Source organism: Poecilia formosa, unplaced genomic scaffold (genome assembly GCF_000485575.1).
Source record: "Poecilia formosa unplaced genomic scaffold, Poecilia_formosa-5.1.2 Scaffold639, whole genome shotgun sequence".
NCBI lineage: Eukaryota > Metazoa > Chordata > Actinopteri > Cyprinodontiformes > Poeciliidae > Poecilia > Poecilia formosa.
The window spans coordinates 170,071-175,768 of NW_006800578.1; the positions used below are offsets into that span (position 1 = coordinate 170,071).

At 43.3% G+C, this 5,698-nt stretch overlaps 2 long non-coding RNA genes across 2 annotated transcripts in view; one reads left to right on the forward strand and one right to left on the reverse strand.

Annotated features, from left to right (window-relative positions):
* Nucleotides 1–1,020, reverse strand: part of LOC107834479 (uncharacterized) — an 18,011-nt gene extending 16,991 nt beyond the window's left edge. Inside the window, exon 1 of the long non-coding RNA XR_001660269.1 lies at nt 19–1,020. This is a non-coding gene — a long non-coding RNA (uncharacterized LOC107834479). The remainder of the gene's footprint in view (nt 1–18) is intronic.
* Nucleotides 1–1,541, forward strand: part of LOC107834478 (uncharacterized) — a 14,872-nt gene extending 13,331 nt beyond the window's left edge. The window contains exon 2 of the long non-coding RNA XR_001660268.1: nt 1,168–1,541. This is a non-coding gene — a long non-coding RNA (uncharacterized LOC107834478). The remainder of the gene's footprint in view (nt 1–1,167) is intronic.
* Nucleotides 1,542–5,698: the final 4,157 nt, after the last annotated feature.

Consider the following 5,698-nt stretch of genomic DNA (forward strand, 5'->3'; position numbering starts at 1 on the left):
CAGCATTTCACTAAAAACCTTCACTGGAGTCCCTTTGAAATGCGCTTCTCTCCTCACAGTCGGTGTGTTGCTGCGCTGCGAGACGTTTAAAAAAATAAATAATATACACATCTTCTAAAAAAAAATAAAAAAACTATTTGTGAAGTGATTCCTCAATGCAGTTAAAAACTACCTTGAAATTAGCTCAACAGTTCTTAAAAACCACGTCTGTTACAATCCGATAGAAAATCTATTATAGAAGTGAATAAATCCATTCTGACACGTTTATTTTGCTGCTTTTAGCCGTAAAGTCACAGAAACATGTGGGAAGAGCGTCCAGGTCGCGAGGAGGAGCTCCAACTAAAACACTGTAGGTTATTTCCCGCTCCGCAGCGCATTCCTCGCAGCATTCCCACATGTTAGCAGTTTGGAGTGAGTGTCTAGTGTTTCACGCATCCTGTCCTGCAAGCGCCGAGACGCGGATGTGAGCAGCCTCTTCTGACAGTCAGGAACAGTAAAAACAGAACAACAGCGCTGGAACGAGCCAAAAAGTCATTAACAAACAGTCTGTTGGTCTCTGGAGATGCAGTAACAGTGAAAACAGGGCCGGATTTAGAGGAATAGGGGCCCCTGGGCTGGAGACCGGTTTGGAGCCCAAACCCCCTAAAAATTTAAATAATAAAAAAAAACAAATCTGTTACAGGTGTAAATTACAAAATACAGCGCCCCCTAAGGAATGTCAGGGATTATTTTGCTCCATGAAAATAACTCAAAAATAGTATAATTAGTTTGGATGTAATTTTATTTATTTCTCTCTTAATGAAAGTTTCTGTGAATGTCTTAAAAGGAATTTAAAGGAGGGTTATGCATTTCCTTGCCACATAATGCTATTTCGTAGCATCATCAAGTTAGTAAGTAAATAACTAACTCCTGTTGGTATAAAAATGGTATTAAAAGAAATTGGACTTCCTGATTTAACGCCTTGAAATTGGGCCTCTGTCTCTTTAAGAAGCTCCTGCTCTTTCTGAAGCTCCGCCTCCAGGAAGTCATCCCAACATGGCTCCCCTTTAACAACATTTTTACCAGCGTTGCTCTGAGCAGCAGCTCCTATAAGATGTGTTTGCTAATTGCTGCTGGCTAGTCTGAAGGAGCCGAGTGGGAGGAGCTGCGTCTTGAAGGCGGGGCTAGGTCCACCCAGGTGTTTTAACAGCTGAATGGTTGCCATGGTGATTGAAGGATTTCACAAACATGCACGAAAGAATTTAAACAACATTCCGTGGGAAAACGTAACATGTTGGAAAGATACAGCAGGATATTTTTAACACCGGCCCTTTAAATGCCACTGGGGGACTCTGTAACAAACACTGACAAATTAGCAGGTACAAACTGCTGGTTGGTTGGGTAAAAACATCTGGCAGGGGGCGCCATGTTGGTCCAAAAAGATGCAACTTCATCATCTTAATATTTGAGTGTTGCTCAAACTATTAAAAAAAAAACAATATTTAAAAAACTCCACATGCAAAATGAGCGCCTGCGTTTAATATGAGGTAAAAAAAAAAAAACTTTTTGGGGGGTGCCCCCTAAACGTGGCGCTCTGGGCTACTGCCTGTCAGCCCTTTGCAAGCCTGGCCCAGAGTGCATGAGGACAGTCCAGCCGGTGCGTACTGGGGACGTTTCTCCTAAAGCTCGCTACATTCAAATGGCCTTAATGTGCCGAACAGTATGTCTTCTTCACGTGTGCAGTTAGAGGCCGCATCGCATCGCATCGCCGCGTCGCTGAAGTTCACACCAGAACACGAGTCGAAGTCTTAACGGAATCAAACGTCTGGAAACCCACCAAGGGCCTCCAGGTTGGAGTCTCAGTTAATGCAAAATAAAGACAGACATTTCCTGGACAGGATACCAAACTAGTGCGTATAACGTTGTTACTATTCCTACAAGGTGAGCAGAGGCTCAGCGGGTCGCCTGCTGTCTGCCGGACCCGTTCAGAACTGAGCTCATCTCCTCACCAACAGTCCAATAAATAAAGATCGGTCCGTCTGCAGCCGGAGCCGCAGCCCCGAGGTTCGGGATGCGGCTCGTCGTCCAGAGGTTCCTCAGGCTCCGTGGTTCGGTCACATCTGATTCCAGAGTGGGATGAGGCTGCGCAAGAGAACCCGCCGATTAAAAAACATCTTAAAAACAGGTTCAAACAGACACATGATCGTTAGTTTATCGTCTCAGCCCTTTGTGCCAAACAGTTCAGGCGTAAAGTGACATTTTATGACAAATATAAAACAGATTATTTTACATGGTATTTGTGTAAAACAGATTTGCTCTGCATTAGATGTTGAAATTCATCCTGGAGTCAGATTAAGATTAAAGTTCTGAGTCACAAACCACTGAACTGTCCGTAGCATCAGTGTAAAGAGATTACAGTGTAAAACGGTGCAAACAGTAATAATAATAATAATAATAATAATAATACCTATTTGGCTGTTTAAGCTTGGTAAAGTGGCCCCGCCGTCTCTTCGATGGGTTCTGTAGAAATCAGAAAATAAACTCTGAGCTCAAATCATCGCAATATTATAACCGATAACTGCAGGAAGTTTTCACACCCTGTTCATGTTCATTTAAAAACGTTTCAAGGTCAAAGGTCACGGCTCTGTCGTCTCAGATTCACGTCAAGATGGAGAAGAAATGTTTTAAAAACCCAGTTTTACCTCACAGAGATCATGAGTGAAAAAACGTTGAGATTCAGTTTCATATTTCTGAGATTCAAAGTTTCCCACATCAAGTTGGAGGAGAAAAGTTTTTAAAATCGGGTTCTACCTCTCAGAGGTCGTTTGTGTGATTTGCGTCGATGCATCATGACTCCGATGATCAGAGCGGCGCCGATCAGAACCACGCCGAGGACCGAGAAGCTGGTGATGGCGGCCAGCTTCCAGACGTGTGGCGTCTCCTCCAGAGGCTTACCTGCAGCGGGACGGAGAGGTGACGCCGAGGAAGAGGAGGAAGAGCAGCGGCTCTCACCTGGTCTCTTCTATACATATAAACACTTCCTACGGAAGGCCCTTACTGCCATGAAAGAAAAATAAAAGCCCAACAGGAAGCCATAATATCAACTTTCAATCTCATAATTATGAGATCAAAAGTCATAATTTGCAGATATAAAGTTATGATCTTAACATTCAGTCATAATTCTGAGGTTAAAATGTAATTTTCAGATACAAGCTCAAAATTATTAGATTAAAAGTCAAACTTTTGGGATACAAAGTTAATTTTGAGATTTAAGATCATATTTTTGAGCTTCACAGTTATAATGTTGACATTCAGCACAGCTTTTATTTTTTCTTTTATGGCAGAAATGGGGTTCCATAAAAACAAAAACAGTGAAAAATATTGTTTTAATATCTAAAATGTTGTGATTAAAGGAGCCTTAAGTGATTTTTATGAGCAGAAGTTAAATATTCTACAGTATTCTAGAATATTCAGCAGACGCAGACGCAGACGCAGGCGCAGACACTCACATGTGTTGCAGGACGGGGTTTTGGGGTACTGCTTGCAGGAAGTGCAGGGAACACAAACCCCCAGGTCTGAGCTGAAGAACTCTGACGTCAGGCACTGACCTGCAGAAACACAAAAACCTAAAGTCAGAAACTAAACATCACATTCTGGATTTGACTCTGGATTTGACTCTGGATTTGACTCTGGATTTGACTCTTTTCGTTTCGTTTCTCCAGATCCAGTTGAGATGAAACCTTCTCAGGTTTCTGAAGAATCTACTGCGGTTTGTAAGACGACGTGAAATGAGGAAGAAGCAGGAAACGAGGTTTTGTCTTTCTGTGAAGTGAAGGTTTAACTGCTCTGAGATGATGATGATGATGATGATGATGATGATGATGATGGTGGTGATGATGATGCAGAGCGGTTTCCTAACCTCTTCCTCTGAAACGTTTTGCTGCTGCTTTCATTTCACTTCACAACAAACCAGAAACAGTTTCTGCTTCCACTGTTAATATAAATACATAAAAACAAAACAAATCAGGATGAAGTTCTCATGTTAGGATTGTTTCTCACTGCAGCAGAGAGAGAGAGAGAAGCAATTTGGGGTAATCCAGATTATGAGATTAAAACTAAATTATGAGATTCAAAGTCATAATTTTGATAATCAAACATGATTTTTGGATTTTTTCTGTGGATCTCCAGCTGCAGCTCCTTTCGTCACCACTTGGGGTTCACTCGGTTTTTCTTTTCATCACCCTGCCTGCCGTATGTAAATTTGTGGTTTGCACAGACAGCTGATATGTGCGGCAGAGCAGCAAGTCAGCCAGAAAGTATTCACACCCCGCTCAGTCAGAAGCCTGAACCTGACCGCAGCGTTACAGGAAGCAGGAGAGGAGGAAGATGATGCTCTTCATCCTGAAGGCCAAATAAAACCCAATAGAAACCAATCAATAAACAAATAAGATCCAAACCAATCAATCAATGAAAGATGAGCTGATTAACTTTGTGTTTCAGGTTCAAATGAACACTTTCCACTTTCTCGCCTCAGGAAAAAGGGAAGATTGAAAAAAAACATTTTCTGACACATTTTCATCAGAAAACGATTCCAGATTCAGCGCTTCGAAAGCCAAGGCTGAAAATCTATTGACGCCCTGAAAAGTTTTTAAATCATCTACTTCCTGAAACTTCCACAGCCGAATGGGAACCGGTGCCAAATCCATCACAGCGCTCCGATCCCGGGGAAGTGTTTACATCCACCTGATTAGTCTCATCAGTCACAAGGCAGAGGAGGACATGAAACCAGAACCACATGAGTACAGCCTGGTTGTTAGCTCAGCTGCAAACCCGGAGCCACCTGCTCACAAACTCATGTTAGTGGCATGTCGGCCCCTGGCCTCCATCACCGCCTCCAGAGGCCCCGCAGAGTGAGTCACTGCAGCAGAGTCACTGGGAGCCAGAGAGTCAAACAGTCAGGAGCTGCTCTGCTGCCCGGTTGGTTCAGGCAGACGTCATCCCACTGGAGCGCAGCGCCTCCAGGGGTCAAAAGGTAACAGGGAGGAAGTGGAGCGTGATCTTTGTTCAAACCGGGGGGAGGGGGGAGAAACAGACAGAGAGAGAAAGAGAGAGAGAGAGACAGACAGAGATCCACTGTGACGCTTATCAAACCAAAACCTGACGCTGATAATCTCAACCGGCTGAAAAAGGATTTAAGAGCAGCTGAGCTACTTATTCCCACTTGTCCGAGCAGGAAGTGATCCGCGCCATCTTGGTAGTCAAGCACAGCGTAAATCATGGATGAACCATGGCTTCCAGACCCGCAAAAAGAAAATATATGGATACTCTTCTCCAATGTGCAAAAGAAATACATACAAAATGGCTGCTGTCGGGATCAACCGTATGAGACGGAAAACATGTCAGACGATGTGAACAAGCTGCCTCTGCTCTAATGCTACGGTAACGTTAGCTAGTGAACACCACGAAAGTCCATTAAATTTATTCTCAGCTGTATGTGATTGCATCGCACAAAATTTTGCACATGCGCACAACGCCGGAGGCCAAAAAGCTCATCGTTTTACCCGCCATCCGTCACCGCACTGGAATGATCGGCTGAATGAAACCTGGAGATGAAGGAGTTATTCATGAGATGAAGGTGTTATTCATGAGATGAAGGTGTTATTCATGAGATGAAGGTGTTATTCATGAGATGAAGGTGTTATTCATTTAGAGCAGGAAA